The sequence below is a fragment of the Pseudophryne corroboree genome, chromosome 1 (genome assembly GCF_028390025.1).
Source record: "Pseudophryne corroboree isolate aPseCor3 chromosome 1, aPseCor3.hap2, whole genome shotgun sequence".
Classification (NCBI taxonomy): domain Eukaryota; kingdom Metazoa; phylum Chordata; class Amphibia; order Anura; family Myobatrachidae; genus Pseudophryne; species Pseudophryne corroboree.
The window spans coordinates 742,272,981-742,287,584 of NC_086444.1; positions in this window are offsets into that span (position 1 = coordinate 742,272,981).

The window sequence follows — 14,604 nt, forward strand, 5'->3', positions numbered from 1 at the left end:
TTCATCAAGTGAAATGCATGCTCAATAAATTTGCCTTAAAAACTCTTTGGTTGCTTTCGCAGTATGCTTCGGCTCATTGTCCATCTGCACTGTGAAGTGCCGTCCAATGAGTTCTGAAGTATTTGATTGAATATGAGCAGATAATATTACCCCGAAACACTTCAGAATTCATCCTGCTGCTTTTATCAGCAGTGACATTATCAATACATATATAATGGTGGATGCTCATTATCAATACATACAAGGGAACCAGTTCCATTGGCAGCCATACATGCCCACGCCATGACACTACCACCACCATGCTTCACTGATGAGGTGGTATGTTTTGGATCATGAGCAGTACCTTTCCTTCTCCATACTCTTCTCTTCCCATCACTCTGGTACAAGTTGATCTTTGTCTCATCTGTCCATAGGATGTTGTTCCAGAACTATAAAGGCGTTTTTAGATGTTGTTTGGCAAACTCCAATATGCACTTCCTGTTTTTGTGGCTCACCAATGGTCCAATGGTTTACACCTTGTGGAGAACCCTCTATATTCACTCTTGTGAAGTCTTCTCTTGATTGTTGACTTTGACACATATACACCTACCTCCTAGAGAGTGTTCTTGATCTGGACAACTGTTGTGAAGGGTTTTTTTTCCACCAGGAAAATAATTCTTCTGTCATCCACCACAGTTGTTTTCCGTGGTCTTCCGGGTCTTTTGGTGTTGCTGAGCTCTCTGGTGCTTTCTTTCTTTTTAAGAATGTTTCAAACAGTTGATTTGGCCACACCTAATGTTTTTGCTATCTCTCTGATGGGTTGGTTTTGATTTTTCAGCCTAATGATGGCTTGCTTCACTGATAGTTCTTTGGATCTCATATTGAGAGTCGACAACAACAGATTCCAAATGCAAATGTCACACCTGGAATCTACTCCAGACCTTTTACCTGCTTAATTGATGATGAAATAACGAGGAAATAGCCCACTCCTGTCCATAAAATAGCTTTTGAGTCGATTGTCCCATTACTTTTGGTCACTTAAAAAATAGGAGGCACATATAGAAACCGTTGTAATTCCTACACAGTTTACCTGATTTGGATGTAAATACCCACAAATTAAAGCGGAATGGCTGCAGTTAAAGCACATCATGTTTGTTTCATATCAAATCCATTGTGGTGGTATATAGAGCCCAAAATATGAGAATTGTGTCGATGTCCCAATATTTATGGAACTGACTGTATATATATATATATATATGTGTGTGTGTGTGTGTGTGTGTGTGTGTGTGTGTGTGTGTTAGAGCGCAATGGAATTTGCGCTATATAACAAATTGTTAATATATATATATTTATTATGCATCTCCCTCACACACCCCACAGTCTGTCTCTCCCCAATGACTTCATGCTGCATTCCCAGCTCCATAAGCCCATCCCAAAGCCCAGTATCCCCTCACCAATCCACTCTTACCCTGGAGAGAGACTCACCTGTGCTTCGGGGCACGGGAATCCTGGTGGAGCTGCTGCCATCTCCCATAAGTCCCTGCAACAGAACAGGACCCAGAAGAGTGGGTGCACAGTCACTGTGTGTGAGAGGCTCCTGTCACTCTGGGGCTGCCCTATTTGGACAAGATGGCTCACATCCCTGCCAGGTACTTATCAGCATATACTTGGTGCCCCTCTGATCCTTGGGGCCTGATACAGTTGTCCCCTTTGACCCCCCCTGTCACCGGCCCTGATCCAGACACATGATGGCACACAACGAAACCGTTTGCTTGTCGACATTGACTATGCTTCATTAATGATCCCTGCAAAGTTCATTGTGCTTTTACAGGTTGAGTATCCCTTATCCAAAATGCTTGGGACTAGAAGTATTTTGGATATCGGATTTTTTTAAATAATTGCATACCATAATGAGATATCATGGTGATGGGACCTAAGTCTAAGCACAGAATGCATTTATGTTTCATATACACCTTATACACACAGCCTGAAGGTCTTATAATACAATATGTTTTATAACTTTGTGTATTAAACAAAGTTTGTGTGCATTGAGCTATCAGAAAGCAAAGGTTTCACTATCTCACTCTCACTCAAAAAATTCTGTATTTCGGAATATTCCGTATTTCAGAATATTTGGATATGGGATACTCAACCTGTATCAGATTTTAATTCCCTTTAAAGGTAAATGTGTTGCCTGCACATCTGTGTTATTTACATTTATTGGGTGTTCTTACAGAGTTCAAATGTCGGTTACATCATTATTAAATACTGTAGATTTATTTTTCAAGGAAAATATTTTACAGCAATTACTGTATGCTTAGAAAACATACTGCTGTACTTTCTTTATATGAGTGAGTTTTAAACATGTATTTTTTTATTTTACATATTTTTTTTTCTTTTTTAAATGAGCTCTTCTTTACAAACAGGAACAAAGCTATGAGTTTGTTTGCCTTCCAAACATATTTTTTGTTCCGCTTCACTATATGAATGGAACAGAATTGTTCCTGGCTTTAAAGGCAAAGGCATAATATACACAATAGTAGTCCTTGTAATTGATGTCATGTGAAAAACAACAAAACAAAGGTTCTAAGGAAATGTCATCTTTATGATGACATCTTTATTAATGTTTCTCCATGAGAAACACCTAATTATACACAGGTACATACATATATGTACTTGGTCTATAATCAAAATAGATTAACTGATGGAACAGACTAGCAGTGGCTCCTACATACATTTGGTAGGGGAGCTGCCGCTATCCTCGAGCCCGGTGAGGAGAGAAAACAGCCAGTCCTCAGGTTCCAGCACCTGCGCAATAAATCCGTCCGGGACTGACGCATGTGCAAATGCTGTGGTGCCACTGCGCATGCACAAACTCCTGGCTTCTATAGGCTGCACTGACTGCAGACAATTGAAGCCGGCAGTGCCGTTTCTAGTGCCAGTCGTGCAAATGCAGAGAGAGGACAGTTTTGAGGGATGTTAGAGGAGGCGGCAGCCATTTTTGGAGGGACATTTAATAGACTGGTGTATATTCATAAAGGGGTAGCAGCATGAAACAACCTCTGACAATGAACAGGTACAGTGCTAATCACAATTATAAGGGGCAGTGAAGCATGGTGCAAGAGGCATCACTGTGTGGGGCATAATAAGTTGCAAGGGCATTACCGTGTAGGGCATAATATAGTGCTATGGGTATTACTGTTTGGGGCGTAATATGGTGTAAGGTAAACTCTTCTTGCAAGACTATGCCCATTTCAGCAAGGCAACACCAATTTGCTGCTAAACCATGCCCTTTTCCTGCGGCCCCCACATTATTTTTAAAAGACTATGGTGGGGGTGGCAGATATTTTTGTGTTCGCACTAGAATCCAAATTGGCTAGAAACAGCCTTGGTAGACTGATTGGTATGCATGAAAGACAGGGAGTGGCTTCCTACAGGAAGCCAGCTCTCTGCTTATCGCAGCCTGGTCTGGCAGTCCTGGAGGGAGGAAACACCTCCCAATGGGACTGCCTTGTATGTCTGTGACTGATAGGTAGGACTTCCAGTAGGAAACAGTGTATCTGGCTTCACCGACACTGAGCTTGGAGGCAAATTTTATCTGGGAGGGAGGTGCTGCAGTCCTGCAGCCCATAGGTAAAATCCTTTAAAATCACACTGCTTAGGGTTGGCTCAAGGGCAAGAAGAATTCTTTATTGTTTTATGCCCCAAGGTGATAAACCTGCCATTAATTACCTGCATGGTGTGGTCGCGTCAGATGTGGCCCCACCAGGTTGGGTTTTCTTTGACATGGTCACATCTGATGCAGCCAGTCAGAAATGTGTGGCTGCTGGAAGAGAATCCAGCAGCTGCCACTCAGAGAGGGACCTCAGAGTCCCTCTGCTTCCTGGTTCCCTCCCTTAGTGCCTGCCATGCAGCTGATCACTGCCGATCAGGAAGCCTGGCACCACACCCCCACCCTGTGGCTGCAGAGATTAGCAGCCGCTGGGGAAATGTAAAAAAAAAGCACTCACATTCCCTGTGGACACCTAATGGCTGCAATGAGGAGAAGCTGCCAGGAAAATTTGTGATGTTATGATAATTAATGGGCTGATGTTTGAACCAATGTTTACACAAAAATATTATGTTTTTTTTTTTTTATAAAATCAAGTTGGATATGTTTTAAATAAATGTTCTTAACCTAATTAAATAAAAAAAGTTACAATTTCTGAGCATTTTTTGGAAAAAAAAATATTAACCAGTTAAGTGGTTAAGAACTTACTGTCTGAGAGACATTTAGCGATGTACGAGGTTGTTCAATAAGTAAGGTAACATGACATCTCACATATTAATATTCTCTTTTTCATTCTTTTTCCTACCAAGTAGGCCACTGCTTACCCTCACGGCCATTAGACTGCGATTCATATCAGCAATACTGTCCCAACAATCAGTGGGGCAGGTGGAAACATGGTCAAACATTGAGGTGCGTAGTGTCAGAGCCAGCCCTAACCAATATGATGCCCTAGCCAAGATTTTGGCTGGTGCCCCCTAGCACCGTCGCTAGTTCCGCCTCTGACCCTGCACCCCTTTCCAAGCACCATCACCCCTCACCCATAGCAGTCCTCATTTGGGTGTTCCTACCCCCTATATTTTAAATAGGAATAGTGCGCACAGTCAGTGTGCAGCCCAAAAAGGGGTATGTTCTTTCTGGGAAGGGGCATGGCCACAAAATAGTACCCCCAATTCAAATTACACCACACATTAGTGCAACTTTATTCACATTTTATCATGCAATAGTGTCCCCTATTCACTTTACATCACACAGTAGTACCACTTTACCTTATATACGTTACTCCTAACAGTAGTGCCCCTTATTCACATTACAATCTGGGATTTTCACAAAACTAAGGTGCCACTTGCATCATCTTGAGACATGTATTTCCATCTCTGTCCATCTTTAGGTGTACTGTCAGTCACACTAAACTTGCACCAGCCCTACAGTATGTCAAGTGCAGTTTCACAGTCTGAGTAGGGTCTCTGTATGAGCACTGTGCATCCTTTCAGCGACACACCCATCACACGCCATGGCTTTGCCATCCTCGTTACCTCAGAGGAAAGTGCACTAACAATTCACTGACCCTGCATCTGATTCTGTACTCCATATTAGAGCGCTGACAATCGGTATGCATGTGATGTGGGACTCAGATGCACGTGCACATGTGAAACACTGGCTAACTGTATGGCATTGACACTGAGCCTGACTCAGAATCTTAAATCAATGTTATTTTTCTTTAACAGACATGCTGCTTGCTATGTGTTATACTGTATATGCTAGGAGCTTACGAATAAGGAACTAGACACAAGTAAACTATTTGGACAGGTGAGATTTGATTTATATCCATTTTTGGGTGGAGTTCTTGTGAAAATAGTTCTCTCTGGATGACAAGCAGATCATACCGGTGTCAGCATATTCAATATTTCATTTGTTTGGTATAATAGCAATAAAAAAATAATATTGTTCAATGATTAATATACATATTTCAAATACCAACAACATGCATTTCTTCTCCCAAAAAAATTAAGTACTAAGTGAAATTTTAAAAATGCGTTTGCGTAAGAAACCAAAGGTGCAAGCCAAAGTCACACAATAACTAAGAGGTAAGGAGGCTTGGGGCTAAGAAGTATATTTACTGCAATCAGTGCTATTCTAATCCAAACTAAATACTCAGCTGTGAGTTGATATTGAAGCAGGCCTATTGAAAATACTCTCTCTATTTATTTATTTATTTATTAACAGTTTCTTATATAGCGCAGCATATTCCGTTGCGCTTTACAATTAGAACAACAGTAATAGAACAAAACTGGGTAAAAACAGACAGACAGAGGTAGGAAGGCCCTGCTCGGAAGCTTACAATCTATAGGGAAATAGGCATAGATACACAAGGATAGATGCTACCTATTGCATAATGGTCCACCAGATTGCTAGGTTCTTAATGGGTTGTATGATGATACCCCACAAAGTTTTCCAAGTGTCAGGAGGGTGTGAGACTAAAGAAAGACAAGATATGTGATGTTATGAATATTCTACAGAGGATGTAATTAGATAGGGAAGCACTGAAGGTTATGTCGGTGGGTCTGGAATTTGATAGGCTTGTCTGAAGAGGTGAGTTTTCAGGGAACATTTAAAGATTTGGAGACTAGAGGCGAGTCTTACTGTACTCTCTATGGTTCTCAGTGCCCACAAATGGTGCCTGACTGTCAACCTCTACTCGTGAATTTAAGCGATGCAAGCAGCATCGCTATTAGATTTTGACGTATGCACAGTTCAAAGCATATGTATGCACAATTTACAGATAATCGCTCAATTGCAAAAACATCAGCATAGCGTCTTTCATGCCTACTTTCAGAGGCATCATAATGAAGGTTTAAGCAATAGAATGTGCTTTAAAAACACCTATAATTCATAATCTATTGTTTGGTTGATTTCTGGAGAATTTCCAATCGATTTTACAAATTGACTGCTAGTAAATCTCCGATTTGCATTGAACACTTTGGGAAAACATCAATGTTTCCCAATGTTCTATCTTGGTTAATTTTTGGAAGATTTTGACAGATTGGTGGTTGATTTTGGTTGATTTTACCTTTAGTAAATCTCCAACGTGCAAAATCAATTAAAAAACACAAAATTGAGCTTTAGTAAATATACCCCTATATTCCTTGTTTGTGATATCCACAAATGATTGACTATCCCACAAAGAAATTCATCATCATTGTAATTCTCACTTAAGTTACAAGCTGGGATAATGGCACAAAAAAAATACATTATATCAATTGTATAAATTGTAAGTTTATGAGGATCTTTTACCTCTTTGTCTGTTTGTCTGTTCTTACGCATTCTCAATTTATTACACTTTTGTTCCCAGTTGCAAAGCCCAACGGCATATACAGTAAGTAACTGTTAATAAACAAATGATCTGAACATGCAGAATGAATCCATCTGTAGAAATAACTGTGTATTTGTTCCTGGCCTATCACACAAACCATTTAACCTTAAAAAAAATAAGATTTTTTTCTGGATACTACACCAACTTGATATAATTAGAGTTATGCTGTATACTGTATTTATTTCCTCAGATAACCACATATATTTATTATCATGTGTTATTTGCCTGTGTTGTTTTTAGCTTTATGTTTTGTATCTTTGTGTGTCTAGAACGGGAGGCAATCAGGAGACCGCCTGTTGGGATCCCAGCGGTCACAATACCGATGCTAGAATCCCGACAGGTGGAAAAATTCTGCAGCTGGAATGCTGACAAGCCAGGCTATTCTCCGTCTGTGGGTGTAGAAGAGACCCACACAGGGAGAATAAATCCTGTGGTGAGCGCAGCAAGCCACAGTGCCCGCAGCATGGTGAGCGCAGCAAGCCCTCAAGGTGCTTTCTAGAGATCGCCCCGCTGATGGCATACTGGCGGCTGGGATGCCGCTGTTGGTATATTGATAGCCGGCATCCCAGCTGCCAATAATTAGTATGTATTCCGTCTAGAACACTATGTCACATTTTAATACATATCAATAAATGTCATGTTATACAGTGCCTTGCTAAAGTATTTATCCCCCTTGGCTTTTTAACCAAAAAAGTTTATTTTTTTTTATAATCTGAATTTTATGTGATTGGTCTCCACAAAATAGTCTAAGTTGGTGAAGTGAAATGAGAAAAATTTATAAAAAAAATAATTTTTATAAATAAAAATTAGAATATTGGCATGTGCATATGTATTCACCCCTTTGCTATGAAGCCCCTCAAAAGTTCTGGTGCAACCAATTACCTTCAGAAGTCACATAATAAGTGAAATGCAGTGGCGCATGCAGGGGGGGTTTCCGAGCACCCAGAAACCCCCCCTCCACCAAATTTTTTTTTTTTTTTGCTGCATGAGTATTATTAATGGCTGTCTGGCATCCTCTGCAGCCTGCTGTCTTCCTGGTGGCACTTGTACGTGCTTAATAAAAGTTTACTTTAGTTTAATTATAGTACACATATATCCATGTGCATACACATATACACATGTATATACATACATATAAACACACACACACATATGATATATACATGTGTATATATACATGTACTGTATGTGTGTGTGTATATATATATATATATATATATATATATTTATGTATGCATGTTTAATATGCTATGTATATGTGTAAATGTATATGTGTATATATGGTATATATATTAGAGATGAGCGGGTTCGGTTCCTCTGAATCCGAACCCGCCCGAACTTCAGGTTTTTTACACGGGTCCGAGCAGGCTCGGATCTTCCCGCCTTGCTCGGCTAACCCGAGCGCGCCCGAACGTCATCATCACGCTGTCGGATTCTCGCGAGGCTCGGATTCTATCGCGAGACTCGGATTCTATATAAGGAGCCGCGCGTCGCCGCCATTTTCACACGTGCATTGAGAGTCATAGGGAGAGGACGTGGCTGGCGTCCTCTCCGTTTAGAGAAGAGAGAGACACAGTATTTTGGGGAGCATTATTAGGAGGAGTACTACTATACTGTATACTACTATACTACTTGCTGAAGTGATATTTATAGATTAGATAGTGTGACTGTAAGTGTATTATCTGACTTGTGGGGGAGACACTGACAGTGGGGAGCAGTTAGAGTCTGAGAGCAGGACTCAGGAGTACATATAACGTACAGTGCACACTTTTGCTGCCAGAGTCAGTGCCACACTGCCATTGTTGTGACCACACTGACCACCAGTATAATAATATATTTTGTGATTGTCTGCTTAGGCCTCGGAGTACTAGTTGCAAGTTGCAACGTGACCTGAAGTGACCACCAGTTTAATAATCAATCACCACCAGTTTAATATATATATATATATATATATAAATATAATTGTATATAATATATATATATATATATATATAATATTGTATACCACCTACCCGTGGTTTTTTTTTTTTCATTCTTCTTTATACATACTACTATAGTAGCTTACTGTAGCAGTCTGCGGTGCTGTGCTGACCTGACAGTGTCCAGCAGGTCCGTCATCAGTCATTACATAATAAATATATATAGTACCTGTCCGGCTGCAGTACTAGTGATATTATATTGATTTCATCTCATTATCAATAATTTATCATCCAGTCTAGACTCTATATTAGCAGCAGACACAGTACGTTAGTCCACGGCTGTAGCTACCTCTGTGTCGGCACTCGGCAGTCCATCCATAATTGTATACCACCTACCCGTGGTTTTTTTTTTTCTTTCTTCTTTGTACATACTACTATAGAGTATAGTAGCTTACTGTAGCAGTCTGCGGTGCTGCTGAGCTGACAGTGTCCAGCAGGTCCGTCATCAGTCATCATTACCTAATAAATATATTATCTACCTGTCCGGCTGCAGTACTAGTGATATTATATATACATACATATATATATATATTGATTTCATCTCATTATCAATCATCCAGTCTATATTAGCAGCAGACACAGTACGTTAGTCCATGGCTGTAGCTACCTCTGTGTCGGCACTCGGCAGTCCATCCATAATTGTATACCACCTACCCGTGGTTTTTTTTTTTTCTTTCTTCTTTGTACATACTACTATAGAGTATAGTAGCTTACTGTAGCAGTCTGCGGTGCTGCTGAGCTGACAGTGTCCAGCAGGTCCATCATCAGTCATCATTACCTAATAAATATATTATCTACCTGTCCGGCTGCAGTACTAGTGATATTATATATACATACATATATATATTGATTTCATCTCATTATCAATCATCCAGTCTATATTAGCAGCAGACACAGTACGTTAGTCCACGGCTGTAGCTACCTCTGTGTCGGCACTCTGCAGTCCATCCATAATTGTATACCACCTACCCGTGGTTTTTTTTTTTTCCTTTCTTCTTTGTACATACTACTATAGAGTATAGTAGCTTGCTGTAGCAGTCTGCGGTGCTGCTGAGCTGACAGTGTCCAGCAGGTCCGTCATCAGTCATCATTACCTAATAAATATATTATCTACCTGTCCGGCTGCAGTACTAGTGATATTATATATACATACATATATATATTGATTTCATCTCATTATCAATCATCCAGTCTATATTAGCAGCAGACACAGTACGTTAGTCCACGGCTGTAGCTACCTCTGTGTCGGCACTCAGCAGTCCATCCATAATTGTATACCACCTACCCGTGGTTTTTTTTTTTCTTTCTTCTTTGTACATAGTACTATAGTATAGTAGCTTACTGTAGCAGTCTGCGGTGCTGCTGAGCTGACAGTGTCCAGCAGGTCCGTCATCAGTCATCATTACCTAATAAATATATTATCTACCTGTCCGGCTGCAGTACTAGTGATATTATATATACATACATATATATATTGATTTCATCTCATTATCAATCATCCAGTCTATATTAGCAGCAGACACAGTACGTTAGTCCACGGCTGTAGCTACCTCTGTGTCGGCACTCGGCAGTCCATCCATAATTGTATACCACCTACCCGTGGTTTTTTTTTCTTTCTTCTTTGTACATACTACTATAGAGTATAGTAGCTTACTGTAGCAGTCTGCGGTGCTGCTGAGCTGACAGTGTCCAGCAGGTCCGTCATCAGTCATCATTACCTAATAAATATATTATCTACCTGTCCGGCTGCAGTACTAGTGATATTATATATACATACATATATATATATTGATTTCATCTCATTATCAATCATCCAGTCTATATTAGCAGCAGACACAGTACGTTAGTCCACGGCTGTAGCTACCTCTGTGTCGGCACTCAGCAGTCCATCCATAATTGTATACCACCTACCCGTGGTTTTTTTTTTCTTTCTTCTTTGTACATACTACTATAGTATAGTAGCTTACTGTAGCAGTCTGCGGTGCTGCTGAGCTGACAGTGTCCAGCAGGTCCGTCATCAGTCATCATTACCTAATAAATATATTATCTACCTGTCCGGCTGCAGTACTAGTGATATTATATATACATACATATATATATTGATTTCATCTCATTATCAATCATCCAGTCTATATTAGCAGCAGACACAGTACGTTAGTCCACGGCTGTAGCTACCTCTGTGTCGGCACTCGGCAGTCCATCCATAATTGTATACCACCTACCCGTGGTTTTTTTTTTCTTTCTTCTTTGTACATACTACTATAGTATAGTAGCTTACTGTAGCAGTCTGCGGTGCTGCTGAGCTGACAGTGTCCAGCAGGTCCGTCATCAGTCATCATTACCTAATAAATATATTATCTACCTGTCCGGCTGCAGTACTAGTGATATTATATATACATACATATATATATATTGATTTCATCTCATTATCATCCAGTCTATATTAGCAGCAGACACAGTACGGTAGTCCACGGCTGTAGCTACCTCTGTGTCGGCACTCGGCAGTCCATCCATAAGTATACTAGTATCCATCCATCTCCATTGTTTACCTGAGGTGCCTTTTAGTTGTGCCTATTAAAATATGGAGAACAAAAATGTTGAGGTTCCAAAATTAGGGAAAGATCAAGATCCACTTCCACCTCGTGCTGAAGCTGCTGCCACTAGTCATGGCCGAGACGATGAAATGCCAGCAACGTCGTCTGCCAAGGCCGATGCCCAATGTCATAGTACAGAGCATGTCAAATCCAAAACACCAAATATCAGTAAAAAAAGGACTCCAAAACCTAAAATAAAATTGTCGGAGGAGAAGCGTAAACTTGCCAATATGCCATTTACCACACGGAGTGGCAAGGAACGGCTGAGGCCCTGGCCTATGTTCATGGCTAGTGGTTCAGCTTCACATGAGGATGGAAGCACTCAGCCTCTCGCTAGAAAACTGAAAAGACTCAAGCTGGCAAAAGCACCGCAAAGAACTGTGCGTTCTTCGAAATCCCAAATCCACAAGGAGAGTCCAATTGTGTCGGTTGCGATGCCTGACCTTCCCAACACTGGACGTGAAGAGCATGCGCCTTCCACCATTTGCACGCCCCCTGCAAGTGCTGGAAGGAGCACCCGCAGTCCAGTTCCTGATAGTCAGATTGAAGATGTCAGTGTTGAAGTACACCAGGATGAGGAGGATATGGGTGTTGCTGGCGCTGGGGAGGAAATTGACCAGGAGGATTCTGATGGTGAGGTGGTTTGTTTAAGTCAGGCACCCGGGGAGACACCTGTTGTCCGTGGGAGGAATATGGTTGTTGACATGCCTGGTGAAAATACCAAAAAAATCAGCTCTTCAGTGTGGAGGTATTTCAACAGAAAAGCGGACAACAGGTGTCAAGCCGTGTGTTGCCTTTGTCAAGCTGTAATAAGTAGGGGTAAGGACGTTAACCACCTCGGAACATCCTCCCTTATACGTCACCTGCAGCGCATTCATAATAAGTCAGTGACAAGTTCAAAAACTTTGGGTGACAGCGGAAGCAGTCCACTGACCAGTAAATCCCTTCCTCTTGTAACCAAGCTCACGCAAACCACCCCACCAACTCCCTCAGTGTCAATTTCCTCCTTCCCCAGGAATGCCAATAGTCCTGCAGGCCATGTCACTGGCAATTCTGACGATTCTTCTCCTGCCTGGGATTCCTCTGATGCATCCTTGCGTGTAACGCCTACTGCTGCTGGCGCTGCTGTTGTTGCTGCTGGGAGTCGATGGTCATCCCAGAGGGGAAGTCGGAAGACCACTTGTACTACTTCCAGTAAGAAATTGACTGTCCAACAGTCCTTTGCGAGGAAGATGAAATATCACAGCAGTCATCCTGCTGCAAAGCGGATAACTGAGGCCTTGACAACTATGTTGGTGTTAGACGTGCGTCCGGTATCCGCCGTTAGTTCACAGGGAACTACACAATTTCTTGAGGTAGTGTGCCCCCATTACCAAATACCATCTAGGTTCCACTTCTCTAGGCAGGCGATACCGAAAATGTACACAAACCTCAGAAAAAGACTCACCAGTGTCCTAAAAAATGCAGCTGTACCCAATGTCCACTTAACCACGGACATGTGGACAAGTGGAGCAGGGCAGGGTCAGGACTATATGACTGTGACAGCCCACTGGGTAGATGTATGGACTCCCGCCGCAAGAACAGCAGCGGCGGCACCAGTAGCAGCATCTCGCAAACGCAAACTCTTTCCTAGGCAGGCTACGCTTTGTATCACCGCTTTCCAGAATACGCACACAGCTGAAAACCTCTTACGGCAACTGAGGAAGATCATCGCGGAATGGCTTACCCCAATTGGACTCTCCTGTGGATTTGTGGCATCGGACAACGCCAGCAATATTGTGTGTGCATTAAATATGGGCAAATTCCAGCACGTCCCATGTTTTGCACATACCTTGAATTTGGTGGTGCAGAATTTTTTAAAAAACGACAGGGGCGTGCAAGAGATGCTGTCGGTGGCCCGAAGAATTGCGGGATACTTTCGGCGTACAGGCACCACGTACAGAAGACTGGAGCACCACCAAAAACTACTGAACCTGCCCTGCCATCATCTGAAGCAAGAAGTGGTAACGAGGTGGAATTCAACCCTCTATATGCTTCAGAGGTTGGAGGAGCAGCAAAAGGCCATTCAAGCCTATACAATTGAGCACGATATAGGAGGTGGAATGCACCGGTCTCAAGCGCAGTGGAGAATGATTTCAACGTTGTGCAAGGTTCTGATGCCCTTTGAACTTGCCACACGTGAAGTCAGTTCAGACACTGCCAGCCTGAGTCAGGTCATTCCCCTCATCAGGCTTTTGCAGAAGAAGCTGGAGACATTGAAGGAGGAGCTAACACGGAGCGATTCCGCTAGGAATGTGGGACTTGTGGATGGAGCCCTTAATTCGCTTAACAAGGATTCACGGGTGGTCAATCTGTTGAAATCAGAGCACTACATTTTGGCCACCGTGCTCGATCCTAGATTTAAAGCCTACCTTGGATCTCTCTTTCCGGCAGACACAAGTCTGCTGGGGTTGAAAGACCTGCTGGTGAGAAAATTGTCAAGTCAAGCGGAACGCGACCTGTCAACATCTCCTTCTTCACATTCTCCCGCAACTGGGGGTGCGAGGAAAAGGCTCAGAATTCCGAGCCCACCCGCTGGCGGTGATGCAGGGCAGTCTGGAGCGACTGCTGATGCTGACATCTGGTCCGGACTGAAGGACCTGACAACGATTACGGACATGTCGTCTACTGTCACTGCATATGATTCTCTCACCATTGAAAGAATGGTGGAGGATTATATGAGTGACCGCATCCAAGTAGGCACGTCACACAGTCCGTACTTATACTGGCAGGAAAAAGAGGCAATTTGGAGGCCCTTGCACAAACTGGCTTTATTCTACCTAAGTTGCCCTCCCACAAGTGTGTACTCCGAAAGAGTGTTTAGTGCCGCCGCTCACCTTGTCAGCAATCGGCGTACGAGGTTACATCCAGAAAATGTGGAGAAGATGATGTTCATTAAAATGAATTATAATCAATTCCTCCGTGGAGACATTGACCAGCAGCAATTGCCTCCACAAAGTACACAGGGAGCTGAGATGGTGGATTCCAGTGGGGACGAATTGATAATCTGTGAGGAGGGGGGTGTACACGGTGATATATCGGAGGATGATGATGAGGTGGACATCTTGCCTCTGTAGAGCCAGTTTGTGCAAG